General features: G+C 38.0%; 1 protein-coding gene across 4 annotated transcripts in view; it reads left to right on the plus strand.

The window, feature by feature from the left end:
- LOC126376243 (TWiK family of potassium channels protein 9-like) overlaps positions 1–20,897 on the plus strand; it is a 406,126-nt gene that overhangs the window by 226,198 nt on the left and 159,031 nt on the right. For 3 of the 4 annotated variants that reach the window (XM_050023535.1, XM_050023534.1, XM_050023533.1), the window contains exon 2: positions 9,219–9,254. The gene's annotated coding sequence lies outside the window, so the exon portion shown is untranslated. Of the gene's footprint in view, positions 1–9,218; positions 9,255–18,371; positions 18,438–20,897 lie in introns of those variants that run through there. The other variant, XM_050023536.1, reaches the window with a different exon arrangement.

Genomic DNA, 20,897 nt, shown 5'->3' on the forward strand with positions numbered 1-20,897 from the left:
GCACGCTGGTTCAGAATAGATCGTACTTAACCTTTTCTAAGGACATTTCCAATTTGGTCAGTATACGTCCTTCTAGGTCTTCCTCTGCCAGCCCTATCATCAACCTTCGTTTTATACACCGCTTTTCGTAATCCTATTATCTTTCATCCGCTCACTAATCTCATTCACTAATAAACTATTTCAACTTTTTTTGACGTGACGTATTGTAGATTTGCCTCAAATTGCATTAATTACTTGGCTGGTCGAATAAACGTATTTAAAGAATAACAAATCTGAATCTGATGAGCGCTGCAGATAGCGCCATACTTGTTGCCAAGTTTTGGGCCGATACTATTTAGTTTGCCATCGACACGATTAGAAGAAGACAAATTATTTTTAAAAAAAGCTAAAGAGTGAGAGGACTCACGCTACCGACTATTGCGCAGTTTGATTTCCTTCTAGATACAGTACCACACCCCGGACACTTCATACAAAAAACTTCGTTTTACACAGACACTGCACATTGATGTTATCGTACACGCGCCTATGCGTGTGTGATGTCTGACGCTCATACGATTGAAGACTAAAGTAAGACCAAGGGGGTGAAGTAAACCTACCCCAGGCGCTGGTGGGGAGCGGAAAGTTGCCGTTCTCTACGTAGTATTATTCCTTATTCCATGACCGTACATAAAACTGTCTGACACTTCAAAGTTAGTACGAAAGTAGTATAAAACAGCGCAGTCTTTAAAAAGTTTCCCAATTTTCAAAGCATTTAAAGGAATAAGATCAGGTAATCTCCAACTTTATACTTATAACAAGGCTTATAAACATTAGGTTTATCTCACATCGTAACTCACGTTCAGAGGTTCAAACGAACACCTGAAACGGTTCTAAACTTCCGGCAGAATGTTGGTTTTCTTCCGGCAAAAACTTAGCGAGAATTCTAGTCGAGAAAGTATTTGAAGATCTTTGTTTGTAGACACTTTTTGTACGTAGAATCAAGTCTTATACTATACTATATATCGCGATCAGATCCAGGATTTTTTAAAGAAAGACTAGATATTGAGTACTCTAAACCGGCGAGCATGCATGAAGTCTTTGATTTGAGTGGAAGAAGCGAAAGTGCAGTGTCAGGGTCGTAGTAAGTGGAATCGTGGTGGAAGGCACGTTAAGCCGTTGGTCCCGGTTACTACTTACTAATGTTAGTACGTAGTCGTAACATGATTCACGTCAGGGACCTATGGCGGCTCAATAACAACCGTGACACCAGGGTTGATGGGGTTGGTAATCCACCTCACAACCCACACGATAGAAGTAACAGGAATTCCGTGATCTATATCTACCCCAACGGGAAATAGGCATGATCTTACATTATGTTTGTGGTATGCAGCACGCGTGTATCCTCGAAAAGGTAGGCAGGTGTATACACCCATTCCTCGCCAGCTTATGTTTAAGTTCCATGTAAAAGGGGGCGAGCCTTGTGCCGTTAACCGGGCACAAAACATGGAAATCACGTGATATCAATTACCTGTGGTCTGAACATGTACAGTCATGAGCAATATAATGTACCCACTTTAGGAATCAGAAATCAGAAATCAGAAATCATTTATTCGCTTAGGATAGGTAGGTACAGAGGCACAATATGGTATAAAGCAGTGTTACAGCATCTCTATCCTGCTAATTATTATTAGCATGCAAATGTCAAAAATTCAAAAATTCTCTAATACTATAAAAACTATTAGTAATAAGCCATTCGCGTAATTTAAAAGTCATAACTTTAGTGGGTCCGTTTTTAAATTTATCAGGTATCTTATTGTATACTTTTATGCACATGTTATGAGGACTTTCTAAAAAAAGTGTAGTTTTTGGACAGTAGTCCCTTGCTAGTTCGTGTGGTAGTCGTCTCCTTCTAGGATTAATATCAGCTGCTGTCTTAAACAAATGTCCATGCTTTTTAACAAATCTAAATACCTCTAGGACTCTGTCGCACTAACATATTTGACATTTAGTGAGACTTACAGTTAAATTTGTCAAAAAAGTTAATGTGACATGGTGTCAAAGTGTATACATATTAATGCGTGACCGTATTTGAAGTTGTAAAGTTGAATCTAATGAGCTCGAGTCGGGATTCTAACTCGTGGCACTACTATGTAAGTCCTTTTTTCTTTTTTCCGAACCATCACGATTTTTTACACTTTTTATACATACATACACAAACGTGAGTTTGTAAGCGTGAGCTTACAATTAGTAAAACCGTCCTCGTGACACGAAGAATGTCTGTGTATAGTACGCCCATACTCCTCTGCTTACCCATTCGGAGATATAGGCGTGATGCTTGGTTACGAGGTAGATCATCATATTAATTGACCTTCTCTATAGAGATTACACACGAGAGTTGTATATGCTATAAGAATAACATTATGACAAGAGAAAAAGGAAATTATTTTCTGTTCACCAGAAAATAGCTCCACTTTTTCAAATTATTCATGCAACTGGGACCGCTTATAATTTTCATGGGAACACGGCTAAAACGTTTCTACTCTAAATATTCCGTATTACCATTCCTCTTGGGGACCACTGTGTTGAAATTGAAGTCTTTATGGATGAAAATATTATAAAAAGTGTAAGCTGAAAAGTAGTTACTATATTCTTAGGTATTAGTATATCCCTACCATTGGAGGAGCTCGGTGGCGCAGCGGTAAACGCGCTCGGTTTGCGATTGTTGAAGTAAAGCAACTTTCGCAGAGGCCGGTCATAGGATGGGTGACCACAAAAAAAAAAGTTTTCATCTCGAGCTCCTCCGTGCTTCGGAAGGCACGTTAAGCCGTTGGTCCCGGCTGCATTAGCAGTCGTTAATAACCACCAATCCGCACTGGACCCGCGTAGTGGTTTAAGGCCCGATCTCCCTATCCATCCATAGGGAAGGCCCGTGCCCCAGCAGTGGGGACGTTAAAGGGACGTTAACCATTAGAGATGGGATAATAATCGTCAACCAGAGACAGTAATCAAAAAATAATCAAGAGCATCTTTGAAGATTTATTACAGAAAGATGATAAAAATGGACACACCAGGTTAGAATGAGGGTCTAATGAGTTTTTGACTACAGACAGACAAACACTAAGCAAATGGTTGTCTGGATCGGATAAGGAATAAAATGCAGACTGGGAGTATAATCGTCAACTGGTGCAGTTGAACCGAGGCTTCATAGACAGCGGGAAACGGAGTCTTTATTCAAACAAATAAAGAAAAATCATTTGCTCACGACTATACTAGAATATTCTAGAATCCGTAATAGCCCAGGTCGGGCTCAGAACCACTAAATTCGACTTTATGAAATTGAATTAGTGTTTAGATCGGATAATTGATATCACGCGGTTTTCAGGATTTGTGCGCGGTTAATGACAATACATTCGCCCCTTATTAAATACGACCTATACATAGCTGGCGAGCAGTTGACATGTATAGATACATTATGTGCCTACCCCTTTGAAGATACAGGCGTGATGCTCCATTGTGTCGAGCTAAGCCTTAAGATTTTGTTTTCATTTCGATAATCTTCTTTGATTCAACTATCTACGCATCATCATCATCATCAATTTAAGAGTCACGCTCTTGTCGGTGCAGCATTTTCCATGCTACTTCTCATCTAAGCATACCTGTCTCATTTTTTGTCTGAATCCTCTTCTTGCGCTCTACCAACAGCAACTATTCTTTTTTTGTCTTTCAAAGATAGGTTGAATCTTTCACTTCTCCTGTGTAAAGTTACGCAATATCTGACTAATCCCTCCGATAAGCGTTGAAATTGTTACACCAGTTTGAATAAGAGTGGAAGAATCAATGAGGTCTTTGCCCAGCAGTGGCTTCAAATAGGTTAGATAACGCCACAAAATTAAATTCTAAAAAGATTTGCAATTGGACATCCCATCGATTTGCATTCAAATTCAAATTAAAAAATATATTTATTCAGTACGTAACATAGTTAGTTACACATTGAATCGTCATTACATAATGAACGTCTCATCCACCTAAAACTACTGCAACTTCTCACAACCTGTATAGCCGGGGAAAAGAAGCTGCGAGAAAAACCTTGGCACTTGGTATGTTGGATGTAAACAATAAAAAAATATATATTAAAGAAGTATTTATTATCTAGGAGTCTCCGTAAAATAGAGTCGTTGCGAGTTTTTTGTTGACAATTACTTGAATTTTCCTTTTTTTAACACATTTCTTAGAGTCGCTTATTTTTTCGCTCTTCGCAAACGCAAAGGATTTTTTTCGTTTTGAGGCTAAAGGCTTGATTTGTTGTCTAATATTGAATAAATAAGTTAAAAAAAACATATATAGAAATTTAATTTAGTAATCACGAGTACTATTTGGGACAACATTTATTATATTGTTTTCTACAGGCCCGAGCTAATGACATAATTATATTATTTGCATTACACAATTTAAATGCCAGATTACTATTAATATTTTAACAAAATTAAGCAATTTTTCAGTGAGTGTTACAGTTATTGCAAGTTAGCGTGGTAGTAGACAATTTAATATACACGACAAATATAGGTTTTGTAATTTCATTGCGTTTGGGCATAGAGTAATCTTCTTCTTCTATCGTGTGGGTTGTGAGGTGGAGTACCAACCTCATCAACTCTGGTGTCAGGGTCACTATTGAGCCGCCAAAAGCCCCTCACATGGCTCACGTAACGACTACTTACTTACATCAGTAAGTAGTAACCGGGACCAACGGCTTAACGTGCCTTCCGAAGCACGGATCATCTTACTTTCGGACAATCTGGTAATCAGCCAGTAATGTCCTAACCAAACTAGGGACCACAAAGTAATTTTTGTGATATGTCCCCACCGGGAATCGAACCCGGGACCTCCGGATCGAGTAATGAATACTACGAACATATAGAACGGCAACTCTCCGCTCCCCACCAGCGGCTGAGCTGCGTTTACCTCACCGTCTAGGTTTACGTCACCCTTGGTCTTAGTCGTCAATCGTATGGCGTCAGACGTCACCAGTGGTGGCCCTAGCAAAATATTTAGGTGGTGCGAGATTTCACATTGGGGCCCCTCAGCCCTTCAAAATACAAAACCCAGTTGCTCCCCTCTAGATACTTGACTGCTGGCCAGTGTGGACCAGTCGATGTTGACCCCCCCTATTTCGGTGCCCGGTCGCACCGTTCGCACCGTTCGCACCGCCCTAGGGCCTCCACTGGACGTCACACACACAGATGCGCGTGTACGATAACGTCAATGTGTAGAGTCTGTGTAGGACGTGGTGTTTTGTAAGAAGTGTGCCCGGTTTCACTTCTAATTTGCCAGAACCAAGTCCGATTTTGATGGTTATTTCTTTTAAGGTGTATTTTTTATATTGTTTAAAATCAGGCAGACCCTATAAAACGGGATAGATAGGGAGATAATGATTTATTGTTTTCTTATATACAAGAATAAGTTGAACATTTTATACCTTTTCCACTCGTAACAGCTCTGAGCGTCGTCACCGAAATTATGTGCTCTAACGCCGTTGACACAGCCCTTAATCCTCTGCTTTACGATGTACTGCTACACCCTGTATTGTATTATCTTGTAAAGCACCCTGTACGTATGAGGCAAGGAGTTTTTCTTTATCCGTTGATACCAGAAGGTTCATCATATCCATCTTTAGACTTCGTATCAACAGTGGATGCAAGCTTTTTCTGTACCCCAATTTATACTACTTTGAACTAAAGTATCTGTTTTTGGTATACAAAGGATGTTAGTGACATCGTAACGAAAACTTTGAGAGATGATTCAGAGCATGATTCTGAGTTGTAATCAAGTGGAATTAAAAAAAAAATACTAAAATTTTCTTGACTTTTCCGAGAGGAAATTCTACTTGATATCGATTCAAAATCACGGTCCGAATCATCCCCCTGAGTGTTCGTTACAATGTGACTAACACCCTGTAGAGACCGCTTCGATGTTTAAAGTCTCTAATCGGATAGTCAGAAATGTTTTTATTTTTTTTTTCTTTTATTTAGGGGCTTTGACCAGAGTTTGCTATGCCAGCCCCATCGAACAAGACTGTCTAGAACAGATAAAAAAAACATATTGAGATCATGCTCCCACCCATAACAGCCTAAGATATTAAGCTGTGTAAATTAAAGCATAAATTAATATGATTCTCTTCTGGTAGGCTCTGACAAAAGGGCCTAAAAGATACATGTGTGTAATATAAGTATAAGTATGTATATATAATTGGTCCAAAACTAAAAAAAAATTAAAAAAAAAAAACTTGCGAACGAAAAATGGTGGCGGGCCTATACTACGTGTGTTTCTAACCTATATGTCTGTGAAGTTAATTAACAATCGTGTTGTCTTTATTTTTAGGGAACTTCTGGACTACATCATTGGACTTCCCACCGAACAGTCTTCAATATAATTTAAATGTACCTACCGACTATTTTTTTTTAATTGTTTTTTAATTTTTTTTTATTTTTTTTCTTCGGTACCTTGACGTTGGCAGAATCATCGTTTCTAAACGATGCAGCCATAAACTTTAAAAAGTGAAGTGAAGTGACAATAAAGGAATAAAAAACTATATCATCACCAGCCCATTAACGTCCCCAGTGCTGGGGCACGGGCCTTCCCTATGGATGGATAGGGAAATCGGGCCTTAAACCACCACGCGGGCCCAGTGCGGATTGGTGGTTATTAACGACTGCTAATGCAGCCGGGACCAACGGCTTAACGTGCCTTCCGAAGCACGGAGGAGCTCGTGATGAAATTTTTTTTTGTGGTCACCCATCCTATATTTGCGAAAGTTGCTTAACTGCAACAATCGCAGACCGAGCGCGTTTACCGCTGCGCCACCGAGCTCCTCAAAACACTATATAAAAGAGGTAAAATTCTATAAAAATATGTGCTATCTTGCACATATAGTAAACGTAGCTGATATTGTAATAGATTTATACAACGCAAACTCAACCCACAAAACTTCTACATCTCTCTGTCTACAGCTCCATTATCAACACGTCCATTACCAAATACACAAAGCGAATTCATTTAACTAAAGCGTATTGCCAAAACTAGCGACTTGGCGAGAAGTTTAATACCCATTTTCGAGATTGCTACCAAGTTGGTATCTAAACAAAATTGTATAGTTAAAAATAATCTTGGCTCTTGGCGAGAAAATGGCAAATTTTGTTGGGCGTCAAGAACGTAGTGAGCTTCAACGTGGTTTTATAGTTGCAGTAGTTCAGAGTAGTGTTGTGTTGTGTGGTTAGTTCGTGATGCCAATATTTGCTTTATTTAGACCTCATAAAATGTCGTACATACTATGTTTTATATGATCATGTGCATATTTTTTTTCATCCCATTTAATTTTATAAACGACCTCATTGTATAATTTATAAAAGCCTATTTTCTATATTTTATCCGCCGTCAAGTTGTCGCCTAACAATAAATTTAGTTGCTACACAATAAAATCACTACATAAAATAAAAAAATAAAAAAAAATTTGGTAGATTGGTATATTAATAAAGCTGCTGCTTTATGCTTAAAAAGCTACTTCACTGTAGCTGCCAACCTATTATTTTTGCTACCCATTTTAATTATTTTTAAAACCCTAAATCACATTAGTTTGTCGCTGCGTTAAATACATGCCAAAATAAAGGGAAGCAATATAGGTAGCAACATCATTCTATAGGTACATATTCTTTAAAATTATTTTTATATAAATTGTCTTTGCCATAATATCATATTTTTGAATAGAATTTTTATCCACTTCCAGTCCTGCATGTTTTTTTCTTCTATATTTCTATTTTACCATTTTTATAATCTGCCCCAGTGTATACGGTTCCTAAGCTATCCTGTTCAGTGGGAATGGTGTCATAAACCTTTACCTTATTCTCCCCTCCGTTTTAACCCCATTTTTTTAGAAACACATTAAATGTATTTTATTTTACGTTTACGTAATAAGCATTTTATATTAAATGTTGTATGCATCGTCAAGATTAAAAAAAGGAAACTTTTTTTTTTTTTGAGTTATATCTGCAATCAGTAAGCGTCCGTTTGTGTTACTATGAGCAGATGAGCTGAAGGCGAACTTGACTTTATGAGAGACATATCCACTGACATATCCTCAGCAATTAGCAGGGGACCTGCTTCAATAATGAGGTGATTCAGAAACTTTAATCCATTTCCGTCTCCATGATAGGCCGTCTTTTAAGACGACGGATTTGGTTCATTTGCAGGAGCTCCTGAGCGAGGTGGTTGGGATGTTGCTCAAGGCGAGTTCTGTAGATTTTGCTCAGGTTATCAATCTCTTGTTTGACGGTGAGAACATTTAAATGGTGATGAATTTCATTATTGGTCACAAACCAGGGAGCGCCACTCAATTTTCTCAATAATATGTTTTGAAAGCGTTGAAGAATCTCGATGTTGGAGTTGCTAGCCTTGCCCCAGAGCTGGGTACCATATGTCCATATGGGCTTTAGTATGGCTTTATAGATTAGAACTTTTTTCTCAACTGTAAGTTTAGATTTAAAAGGAAACTTGGAACGTTTTTTTTTTATTCAATTAAAAAAAAAACATGCCTAATGATGTATTCTATGGAGCATACCTATACATAAATGAGTGTATGGAGCTTCAACCAAGTCGCAAACTATTATGACAATCGACAGGGACAGTTATAAAAAATATTTAACAAATAATAATACATTGTGATATCACTTTATGTCACCTTATGGCACGTTATGCCAATTTATGACCCCTTATGTCACCTTATGTAACCTCATGTCACCTTTAGCCACTTCATGTCAATGCCATACGTTTTTATCGCTGTCACTGTCGATTGTCATAACAACTTGCTACTTGTTTAACGCCGGGATGGATAGATGTTCGGAAAAAATCATTTGCAAATAAATTACCTTATCGACTTTGTAACAGTGATTATAAGACCATAATTGTAAATTCTAATTATTTGTAACGATTGATGATTGTGCAGTAAGCAAGAGAAGTGTGTCAGGATCGAAGCAAATGGAATTCCATAGTCTCTGCTTACCCCGGTGGGAAATAGGTGTGAGATTATGTATGTATGTATGTATATTGTAAAACTGTAGCAGAGTGAACGATGTGGATACATTGTAGGATAGCCCGGCAAGTAGCAAAATGTGAACCATCCTAAACTGTTAAAAAGAGTAATCTAAAACCGGGTTTTAACGATAAAATTTTATTTTATTTTTTTGTTTCAGGAAATTGGACGACAGTAATACTTCAGATAATAAAAGGTATGTTTTGTTTGAAATTAATTTTAGAACAAAATGATAATATAAATTATCATCTCTCTAGCTTTATTTGATTGTCTTCAACAAAAACTCGCTGTCTTTCAATTATTTTTTTTTACCTTTGATGGATTTGCTCTTGGCCCCAGACTTGCCCAAAGGCATTGACGAGACCTAAGATAGAACTCGCTCGCCCAGAAGGTATCTGTTCACTCTGGCCTTGAAAACACCCGGGTTATATGCATTCGGAAATACCGAAGACGGCAGGGAATTCCACTCCTTAGCACCCTAGCAAATAGCAATTTATTTAATTCCGGGTATAAGTTAAGGCAACTAATTTTGACTTCTATTAAAACTAGCCTAACTATGACTTTTGTTAACAATATTCACAGCTAAACGTCAAAAAAATCTGATTTTCACAATGAGAAGTAGAAGTTGTGTCTTGGAGGAATTGCACATACACCCACCGGTGGGTGAAGCCAGTGGGTTCACGGGTCGCGAGGGAAAATAAAATGTACCATTAAAAACCCTATTTTTTCTGTTCTGTGATGTCCCTCTAACAAACCTTTCTTTCTTTCTTTAATTGGGAATACGGTCGTTAGGTTATGTTATGTTTGCTCCATTACATTCCATAACCCAAAATACCGATGTTTTTTACTTTACGAAGTCTCCATAATCCGTCCATTGATCAGTCATCATCAGCCCATAAACGTCCCCACTGCTGGGGCACGGGCCTTCCCTATGGATGGATAGGGAGATCGGGCCTTAAACCACCACGCGGGCCCAGTGCGGATTGGTGGTTATTAACGACTGCTAATGCAGCCGGGACCAACGGCTTAACGTGTCTTCCGAAGCACGGAGGAGCTCGAGATGAAAACTTTTTTTTTTGTGGTCACCCATCCTATGACCGGCCTCTGCGAAAGTTGCTTTACTTCAACAATCGCGGACCGAGCGCGTTTACCGCTGCGCCATCGAGCTCCTCCATTGATCAGTAAGCCAAGCAAATCCACTGTTTACCAAAAAACAGAAGCGGATAAGATAGTTTGTTCCCTGTGAGCCCCAATGAAAGTCGCGGCAAATCCAATATGGGTTTTGTTCCATTATTCATTTCATTACACGTAAGTTTCTGTTACTGATTTCCATTCGCCTTGACAAACTGACACTGTTTTCCGTTTTCCGCTTAGCCGGATTTGGAAATCGTATTTTTCCGCTTTCGGTTTTTAAAGTTGCTAATGTGTAAATGCTTTGGAAGATAAGCCGTATATCCTTGCGGTGTTTGGTTAATAGATTTGGATTTAAAAGGTTTTTATTTGAAGGTATGAAGAAGGGAATTGGCATAGGTAATCTCATGTGAATCTTTATAATCTCTAAAGCTTGGTACACACAGGCCGGGAAAGCGGGGAAGATCATACTCTTTGTTTGTTTTCCCGGATCAATGTTCGAGTATGTTTGAGAAAGATAAAATATTTTATTGAGCACAATGAAGACACAAAAAAAACTAAATTAAATAAAAACATCCACGTACTAACTTCTACTTTTCTTTTCTTTTTTTTTTTACTTTTCTTTTCTTCTTCTTTTTTAAGGGGGCGGAAGGCAAGAGGAAAACCACTGCCCTATTTTTTCCGACAAGATCATGACATTTGTGTGCATTGCGCACTTACTATTATATGCGCTAATGTCAAATTGCAATATTGCTTTTTTTGATGAATTGCTTCGATGTGGCCTTTTTAACCCCTTTTTAAAGAATTTTATTATAATTACTTAGCTCTCTGTACATGTATTACAGATTTATATATCATGCAGTACGAGGAAGGGACGTAACATACATCGTGTGGCCCCTCTGTTATTTCCTACAACATTGTCCAATTTTATCACTCATTTTAGGAGAAAAAAATGAAGAGAACTCGGGCGTAAAAAATAAAAGGAGAGACAAAAATATGTAAAAACATGGCAATTTTCCTTTTGCCCCGAGCTGAGATACACAATATCTGATTGTGATGAATTTATCCTGGGCCGTTTCCCAAAGGGTCTGTACCCTCCTGTGTTGCTCATAGATTTAACAAAGGGAGGTTGCTGGTTGGATGCAAGAACCCATTTGAGAATATATTAAGTTATTTTTACATTAATTTTATTTATTTTATTTTATTATTTCTTCGTGAATGCATGTTAAGCCGTTGGTCCCGGTTACTACTTAGTGATGTAAAATAGTCGTAAAATAGTCGTTACATGAGCCATGTCAGGGGCCTTTGGCGGTTCAATAGTAACCTTGACACCAGGCTTGTTGGGGTTAGTAATCCACCTTATGATAGAATATGAAGGTTTTTGGAACACCAAATCAAATCAAATATACTTTATTGCACACAACTTACAAAATAAATTTACTCAAATGGATGATAGATACAGTACAATCTGGCGGCCTAAAACACAACAACAACACAGCACACAACAACACACACACATACACACACACACACACACACACACACACACACACACACACAAACACACACACAGCACAGCAACACAGCTTATACAGGGTGTTAGTGACGTCGTAACGAATACTATAGGGGGACGATTTCGCTCATGATTCTGAGTTGATATCAAGTAGGTAGTGATGTAGTGAGACAGATTGATAAAGTACGAATAAATCCATAAAATCTTAGCGTTATAGATTTATTATAGTCCAGTTCTCTCTCTGATTTCCGGAAAAACAATTTTGTGGTTAACAAAATATGTGTATAAGAATTTTAGTTTGAAAGAGAATTAATAAACGCTCTTCAGGTCCAATAAAGATTCCGAAGAACTTTTTAAGAAATATTCCGGAATAAATATTGAGGCTTAGACTCCGGCTGAGCGTCAGCGATTAGCGGGGCGACAACAGTAGAGGTAGAGGAAGCGGGATCGAAATAAACAGTTGGTTCTTATAAAACCATTTTTACAATAAGATTCCCATTGACATTCAGAATTTGCCTTTCAACTGTTTTAAGACAGTAGTTAAACAAAAACTTTACAAAAAAGGTTATTATAAGGTTAGTGATTATTTAGAAGATATGAATGCATGGGATTAACAGACTGTCTGAGAACTGATATTAGGCAGCTAAATTACTCAATTGTATACCAATATTTTATGTTTTTTTTTTTTAAAGAACCTCTAGGGCCCTGTGCCGAGGTTTTTCTTGCAGCTTCTTTTCCCCGGCTATACAGGTTGTGAGAAGCTGCAGTAGTTTTAGGCGGATGAGACGTTCGTTATGTAAAAATTGACGATTCAAAGTGTATCTATGTTACCTACTGAATAAAGATATTTTTGAATTTGAATTTGAATTTGAATTCATTAGGGCTAACGTGCGCAACGTCATAAAATTTTGTCTCGGTAATTTTATCGCTTCTGACGATATACAGCATTATGGGTACATTTGCACCAGGTACGATTGGAGGCGAGCTTTTTCAGTAAGGTTTGGTTTAAGTGTTTATTTATTTATTAAGTACCACTACATCATACAATATATAAAACTTTAACATCTAAGACAATTACTAAAATTAAGACTTAAGTGTTAATTGTATATAATTTGTTTTATTTTTAGTTTTGTTTATTTATTTTAGTTTTATTTAATTTTATTTTTGTTTTGTTTGATAAGTCTCTTTTTTGTACTGTAAGCAACTGTTTTGTTTATGGTGTAAATTAAGTACTTACTGTTAATTTGACATTTTAAATTATGTCGTTTTAGGAGGTAAAAAAACTCAGAATCATAAGCTGAATCATCCCGTCACTAACACCCTGTATAAGCTGTTGGTGTTCCAAAAATCTTCTTATTCTCTCGTGAGGTGGATTACCGACCCCATCAAGCCTGGTGTCAGGGTTACTATTGAACCGCCAAAGGCCCCTGACATGTGAACCTAATTAAGTCATGTCGTTCTATCAAAATACAAACAAATTCACGTATACGCATGTTAGGGGAAAAAAAAACTTATCGATATCGACAGAATATATTGAATAATCGATTATTTTATCGCGTTGAGCATGTTAGCCCTGCTGGACACGAGCGGAAACAAGCGATTCGATCGATATCGTATGTCGCCGAGAACAGCCTAGTCACGGCGAGTGATATAATCACAGATTATAGAAACAACGTAGATATGCCCTCCGCACTAAATTACACGAGTTCGCAGCGGCCGCACTTATCGCTATCGACCCGCTAGGGTCGATTAATTCTTTCAAATATTTTTCCTCTCTGACGACGCCCTGAGCTGAGTTTCGCGCCCAACTGGGCACCCTCAGGCCTGTTGTCTTAAAACGTTGTACCGGGTGAGAGCCTTCAGCGCTCCCCATTCGTCCGGCCAAGTAGTTAATGCCACCTGCGGCAAATCTACAATAAGTAACGTCAAAAAAAAAGCAGTGGCCGCACCAAGACATTTCTGACTGGATCGCTACATCGATTTACCTACCGTTCATTGCGTAATAACACAAGCGCTAGTTGTGGTTGCGCGATACCAAAGAAGCAATGAACAACGTTGAAAGTTTTGTATTAATATGATCGAGGTTCGCACCGGCCGCTGGTATTCTGCTGCCTTCAATTTTGAACTGGATGAGAGCCCTCCGCGCTCCTCACTTGTCTAGTCTAGTACCAAGGTGCCGAGGTTTTTCTTGCAGCTTCTTTTCCCCGGCTATACAGATTGTGAGAAGCTGCAGTAGTTTTAGGCGGATGAGACGTTCGTTATGTAATAATTGACGATTCAAAGGGTAATTATGTTCCTATTGAATAAAGATATAATTGAATTTGAATTTGAAAGTAGTTGATGCTATCTGAGGCAAATGTACAATAAGCCATATCAAAAAAACCGGTAAAGTGTGAGTCTGACTGGCGCACCGAGAGTTCCGGAATTTGATACCTCCACGCAAAAAAAAAAAGAAAAATGTCTTGACAGACAGACGGACGGACAAGAATGTGATCCTATAAGGGTTCCGGTTTACCTTGTGAGGTTTATAAACATAAATAGCCTATATACCTCAATCAACCGGAGGGTGTATGGAGCATACTCCACCACGCTGCTCCACTGCGGGTTGGTTGAGGTATTTTAACGGCTGATAGCCGGGACCCACGGCTTAACGTGTCCGAAGCACGGAATCAACTTATTTTTTCAGACAATCAGGTGATTCAAGCCTGTAAAGTCCTTACCAAACAAAGGACAGTCTCACAAAGTGATTTCGACTGTGTCCCCATCGGGAATCGAACCCGGACCTCCAGATCGTGAGCGTAATGCTCTAACCACTAGACTACGAGGGCTGTTGAGGCTGTGTGAGGTCCGGAACCCTAAAAAAAAAACAAAACCTGGCTGGTCTCGCCGCACCACTGTCGATATCGCGCGCTCGTCTTTAACGTCCAATTTGCGCATCTAAACCTAAAAATAAAGTAAAAAATCCAAACGATATTCATTTCCATTCTCTAGAAAATGTATTTAGATTTTTATGAAAGGGGAAAATTGAAATGTGGTGAATCGAAAAATAGATAAAGCCAACGAAATTCCACTTCAGTTCTTTCATACCGAAATTCGGACGTTTTTATTTCTATCCGTGATAGCACTGTTCGGAAAACGCGTGACTAACATCCTAATATCACGGGTTCGAATCCCAGATCGCGCTCAAAACCACTCAATTCCACTTTAGAGTTTGAATTCATGTTTGGATCATATAACCTGATTTCCAAGTTTTGTGCCCGGTTTATAGGCTCGCCTCTATTACCATCACTAATTTAAGAGTCACGCTCTTGCCGATGTAGCGCGATGATTCTCCATGCTACTTTTTTAGGGAAAACTAGGGCAGTGGTTTCCCTCTTACCTTCTGCCCCGCAGTACTCTGACGCGAGTGTGATAGAGCCCAGAGTAGTCTATTTCAATATAGGACTCCTGTCCTCCGCCTCTGAATAGTACTGACAGTTACTGCTACCCTCTGTCAGGTTCCAGCTCCTATTACATAGGATTTAAACGTAATTGGAGAGAAGTGGATGTACTACAACTCTGCCTTTTTTTAATGCCTATCTCAGTGGGCCTCAGGTAATCAAAATTAAGTAACGACCAACTTACTCCTCTTTTTTTAGAGCAAGCGTTTTTCCATTAACCGGGCACAAATCCTGGAAACAGGTAAAATAATTGTTCCATGGAATTTATTTCGCTTTAATAATAGTAGCTGAATTTCATCGAATGCCTCTTTTTCAGTCATTTTAAAATGAGAGTGTAAACATAATTAATACTTTATTTTCACCTCTGAGAATTTTTCGTATTCGTTTACAATTTGCCGTTAAAGTGATTTACATCCAACTGAACTTCACAGCTTGTTTGCCCTGAGCAATTTATATTTAATCTCATTTATGTATCGATATCGCATTGGGTATACTATACCTTTAAATATATTGTTTAAGAATTATGGAAACTAAAATAAATAAAATAAAATAAATAAATAAATAATAAAATTGAGATATTTTTTAAATAGAATAATTAATCATTTATTGCACTACAGATCCGAGTAACAAGGATATTTTGACGCATATTCTTGGTATTGGTATTTGCAGGCCGTTTTCCGCAACTCGACGTCTGAGCGCCTATTTTGCGTGACGCATGCGTGGAGAATCTTGTCTCGAGCAACGAGAACTAGCGCTAATTAACAGCGCGGCTACATCGAATGTAGCGTCTTAGCCAGAAATATCTTGATACGGCCGCTTCAGACACCGACGTGAGGTTAACAGGCGCCATGAGAACTCAGCACTATTGCTGATAGCATATCTCTTTTGTTTCTGAGATCTGTGGTTGAACCCGTGTTCTGCGTGAATCGGACGTAAAGATTGGCACTTCCAGTTTGTCTATGTCTACAACGCTCCTGAACCAATCTGGTCGAGGAATGTGAGATCTATTTCACAAGCACGCAATATCAAGTCGATGCTTCTAAATCCGGGCATTCCTTCTCAGACGTGGGGTGGAAATAAAACTATAATGGTTATACTTTAAAATTGAAAATTTTGCTTCCCGGACGCAACAAGTCTATCCGTGTTCAGGTTCCCATTGACATTCAGAATTTGCCTTTCAACTGTTTTAAGACAGTAGTTAAACAAAAACTTTACAAAAAAGGTTATTATAAAGATAGTGATTATTTAGAAGATATGAATGCATGGGATTAACTGTCTGAGAACTAATATTACGCAGCTAAATTACTCAATTGTATACCAATATTTTATGTTTATTTTTTTAAAGAACGTCTAGGGCCCTGTGCCGAGGTTTTTCTTGCAGCTTCTTTTCCCCGGCTATACAGGTTGTGAGAAGCAGCAGTAGTTTTAGGCGGATGAGACGTTCGTTATGTAAAATTGACGATTCAAAGTCTATGTTACCTACTGAATAAAGATATTTTTGAATTTGAATTTGTTTCGGAATACAACCTGCATAAATACGGATGGAAATGTAGAAAGAAGCTCCCTTTCAGAGAGCTTTCTTTCTCCTTTGTTTTTTTTTAGCAACTGTAGATCTACATACATAAGATCACGCCTATTTCCCATTGGAGTAGGCATAGACCAAGGCATTAAACTTAGAACTATCCTAACACACAAATCCTAATAAGTTTTCATGCATTCTCGCCGGTTTGGAAGACTTTTGACCTGGCCATTCTTTGAAGTCATAAGACCGAATATTCTTTTAAAATCCAAACCCCATTTTTTAACTATTATGCCAATGAATATTAAAACATCCTGGTACTGATAGCAGTATGTACGCTTAGGCCTTCCTCTTCTAACTCTACCACTTACACTCACACCATTAATTTGCATTGTTAATCTACTTTCTTGTCTGTTGACCTCACGCAGACTAAGACGTGACCTGAATGCCAATAGATTTGTACAGCGACATTAGAATGTTGACGGATTTAAGAATAAAAGGAAGCCTCGGAACATACAAGTTCCCTTATATATCAAACTCACCCAATAACCCATGAACCAAAGCACATTATCAGGAATAATTTCCAGCGACCTTTACAACCTGAGCGACCACGTGGGACATGATTGATGGCTAAGTTGTTGTCCCACTGTTCGCGACAATAACTTGTCTTGTTCGAGAATTTAAAGCTATCGTGTGTTAGAATCACGGAATAGAAGAAAAAGGTTGGAAAGACCATAACGCGCATTTTGTACGAGAACCGCTGTCGCCGGTTCAACCCCACTCTCTTTTACTACTCCTGCATACAGATAACTTCGATACTGCTTCTCAGATTGCGTTCAGTCTGAAGAAGAGTTGTCTCGTTTCAGCCTATAAGTCTATAAGTTGTTGAAGAGAGACAAAAACCTTGAAGGACCTCCGGTTCTTCGCTCGCTGTCACTCGGACCGCCTTCTAAGGCCGGGTATCGGTAACCCCAACATGATTTACAAAGGTGCCGACTGATTATACGCTTGAGTCAACTTCGGATTTATCGCTGGATATTCCGACGAATTCTTGTGAGTTATTGAGGATCCCAACCTTCAGGATTTGCCCACAAAACGTTATATTTTAGGGAACAATTAAGTTTCGATATTGTATCTCTGGGTCAATTTTAGGAAGGAAGGATGAAAAGGTCGTTCATATTGGCTTTGGTAATAAAGTAAAGGTTAATGTGGTTTATAGATTCGATACAATTATGATATAGCTTTTTTAATACGTTAGTTTTGAGAAGGTACCATTTTAAATCAGTCATGAAATTCTCAATCACTAGTTTTAATGAAAATTACGTTAAGTGCCTAAGGCAATTGGTAACGCAAGGCGTTGAAAGATGTATTTGCTTTAATTTAATGTCAGGCGTTACCTTCTAAATTATAACTTCAAGGCTTAGAGCACGGATCTCCGCGGCAAGCTATCTGCCACCATTTTTTTTTAATCCGGATTTAATTCCTGTTCTATCAGGGTGTTAAATAAAGTTTTATTGTAAAACAATGCAATCAACACCAATATGACATAATGATTTCTGCAGTACTTATGAGCATTGGAAAATATTGGAATGTGATGTTAAATTAATGAAATGTTATTAATTTTATAAAGTGAGTAAATATCGGATGGAAACATGGTAAATGTGTACCTATGCAACGATTCAGAATCAGTCAATGTTACAAGTTACAACACTATTATCTCGTGTGTTGCTGGGTTGCTTCTGAGAGTGAATAAAAAATTGCTAGCCCAGTGATGACGTAAGTGTTACCATTAAATTTGTATCTCCAACATTCCAAGGACGTAAATTTATTGAAAATTATGTGAATTACTTACTACTAATGTATTTAATTACTATTACTTGTCCCATACACAAAAAAACAGTAAGTAGTTTCTTTTTAAACGAATGGCAACTCAAGGTGGGATGACGTCAGCTGGGCTAACCTTGAAATGTTAGCTGTCACTTTTGAGCATACCTGGTTTTCGTATACCATGTCTTGGCATGTCCTAAAATCCGACAAACTGTGTCCTTTTTAACACGATGGGCTAACAGTAGTTCCAACTAGTCAAATCAGTTACTCTTTACTAAACGTCAAACCACGAAATTACTACGAAATTTGCTGGAATTGGTATGAAAAAGCAACCTGTGCCGTCATAGAAAATGTGATGAAATGTTCGATTCGATTTTTCTTTATTAAAATTAATACATTAGTTAAATATAAAACAGAAAATGTTTTTGTCACCTTTAGATCTGTCTTTATTTAGTAATCAGAATTTCATAATTTATCTTTGACTGATCCTTCTCGTCTAAGACTTCGTATCAACAGTAGCAGGTTGTTTTTGATTACTTAAGGCTCTATCTACCCCATTAGGAATTTCGGACGTGAGTTTATTATGTGGTCTTTTCGACCAGGTCTTCATTTATTATAAAGATAAGATAGATGAAATCTTTATTTAGATTTAAGTAATATAACTTCTAAATATAACAAGGGTTTACCGAAGCCTTCGATAAATTTCCAAGAAATTTCGGCACCAAAGATTCTACGCACTGTCGCAATCTTTGTTGCCGGGGTAAGTGCAAACAGGATCCCAAACCCAGCTTTACAAAGTCTGCCATTACCATAGGGAAGAAAGGGCCAATATACAGTCCCCTTTCAATCCATACACCATAGGCCAGTATTTACGTACTTTCCAACAAAACCTTACTATTTGCGAGTTGGCGACCAAACAAAATCCTATTATGCAAATATGCTGAAGCTTATATTGATCGGGGTCGATATTGGCTTTTGATTTGCAAACAAATGCTGCCTCCTGTTTTTAAACGAGGATTGAGTGCTGCCAGCATGGCCCCTAATGATTTTTCTTGTAGGGATGTACATAATATTGACAACCTAGACAAATGAGGTAATCTTTACGAAACGTCAAAACGAAAGTTCTCTTTGGAGTTAGTATGGTAATACTGTCCTGTGACGTGATCAATAAAAGCGGTCAAACATCGTACTCATTGTTACTTAAATCATTAATAAAATTCGTGATAAAGCAATCAATTATCAGTTAGCACTTGAAATCTCCCGCTCTTCCTATATCCATTCCCATACATCCATTCATTCGTCCAACGAGCCATTTCGCTATCTTCCGATGGCGGCTTCAAGTGTGCGTACGGACATTATTATGTGTTATAAATCATAAAAAAAACTACCTAAGTGGCCATCACCAGCTTCTAAACTTCACCGTGAACAAGTAAAAAGGGGCGCCCCTCAGGAACAGCATTCCAGCCAAGGGAAGTTCAGAGCCTCATCACACGTGAGTCCGTTTCCCTTTTCCATCTTTTAAAGTGCTCACAACCCGACAAGGCAACCTTTTGGATTTACAGTCGTGAGCTATCGAAATCATTAACAATTCGACAATAAGTTAATAAGTAAAATGAGATCTTAAACTGGCTTATGTTTCTAGATGAGCATTTTATAATTTATCTTTGACCCAGTGAAAGACCATTTATATTATGATGAAGTTGGTAATACACCTCATAACCCACACGATAGAAGAAGAAGATAATTATTATGGTGTTATGTATGATGAGGCGGCAAAAGATAGCGTTGAGTGGAAGTATGTTCTTCGAACCCTACCTCTCATGCTGGGATTGAAAACATACACGGCTGAAAACTTGAAAACTCACCTCACTCAATTCTTTTGTGAGTTATCGCGTAGCTTACGCATCCTTCTTAGATTATCTATATTTGGCCGAACATCTTATCCACCCTAAAACTACCGCAGCTTCACAACCTGTGGGTATAACGGAAGAAAAGCTGCAAGAAAATATCCCGGCACAGCGCCCAAATATTCGTAAATATATATATTGTACTTAATAAAATTTCAGTAATTTGACTACCTAATTTTGGCTCCCAGGCGGTTATTAAAATATTTACTTAAGCAACTTTATTTTTATTCCGAGTGTGGTAGGCGTGTATTAACAATGTGCCGGTTACTATTTATTTTTTCACAATATTTATGTGGGATAATTGGCAAGAAAATAAAAACGTTCGAACACTGTATTTTATTTTAAATTGGATTATGCCTTATACACCGACTTCAGTTCATATTACCAGAGAGAGGAAGTTCCTCTTGACATTTTACTTTTTAAATTTTATGTTTCTTTTGTTTACGCAAAGCCTAAACATAGTACAGCCAAAATCAGAAAGGTAAAATATTAAACTATCCCA

Source organism: Pectinophora gossypiella, chromosome 20 (genome assembly GCF_024362695.1).
Source record: "Pectinophora gossypiella chromosome 20, ilPecGoss1.1, whole genome shotgun sequence".
Lineage (NCBI taxonomy): Eukaryota > Metazoa > Arthropoda > Insecta > Lepidoptera > Gelechiidae > Pectinophora > Pectinophora gossypiella.